The sequence below is a fragment of the Rhagoletis pomonella genome, unplaced genomic scaffold (assembly GCF_013731165.1).
Source record: "Rhagoletis pomonella isolate Grant_MI unplaced genomic scaffold, Rhpom_1.0 Rhpom_scaffold_00005, whole genome shotgun sequence".
Taxonomy (NCBI): domain Eukaryota; kingdom Metazoa; phylum Arthropoda; class Insecta; order Diptera; family Tephritidae; genus Rhagoletis; species Rhagoletis pomonella.
In genome coordinates this window covers 49,258,954-49,259,795 of record NW_023458559.1, presented here as the reverse complement: position 1 = coordinate 49,259,795, position 842 = coordinate 49,258,954, and the positions used below count along the sequence as shown (strand labels likewise).

Genomic DNA, 842 nt, shown 5'->3' with positions numbered 1-842 from the left:
TACAAAATGAAGAGAAATTTGTCTGCATTATAATAATCAAGGCGTGCACATATATTACATACATACAAATGCATCTTAGACAGTATACCCGTTTAAATTTTATACTCAACGCATTTAGTTTTTATGAACTTTTTAATAATGTGGTAACACTGCGTTGTATACTTTTATACACACATAAAAACGCTAAAGCACTCTTCTTGCATATATTTCAATCAATGGAGTTCCAGAAACGAGTACAATAAAAAATAAATCAAGTATGTGAAAAACTTTAGTCTTAAAACGTTTATTTAGGCGAAAAAATGCCGAAATTTTTACTCGGAAAAATTATAATTATCTTTTTTTAATAATTCTGGGAAGTTTTCGAATAGAATGTTCATTAGGGCGGGTCGAAAATTTAATTTTTCTCAAATCCTTTGATAATAGTGAAAATATATTGTATCATGTGGTCAACAACAATCCTGTAAAATATTAATCATTTATTTTAATGGCAAGAGCCCGCGACTCGACCCCCAAATGACACAAAGCACACTGGTCGAATAAGACGGATTCTTATTCAAAATGCAGGGCTCAGCAAAAAGGTTTGGTGGATATTATTAGATAATGATTTTGTAAACGCAAACGACAAAGTCAAGTATCATCTCTGTAGTGGGATTCACTAACTTTTAACAACGCGACTTGTCGAGTTGTAAACTAGCAATTTTTGTTGTTTGCAGTAACGACAGTGTGATTCACTAACGTATCTTTAACAACACTAAACAGCTGACTTTTGGTATTTATTTAAATTGATAGAAAGTAGCATCTCTGAAAATTAAACGTCAAATATACGAAAAACGCAAAGAGGA

At 31.5% G+C, this 842-nt stretch overlaps 1 protein-coding gene across 3 annotated transcripts in view; it reads right to left on the bottom strand.

Annotated features, from left to right (window-relative positions):
• Window positions 1–842, bottom strand: part of LOC118739100 (protein naked cuticle-like) — a 287,508-nt gene that overhangs the window by 6,360 nt on the left and 280,306 nt on the right. The gene's annotated exons all lie outside the window — the stretch shown is intronic.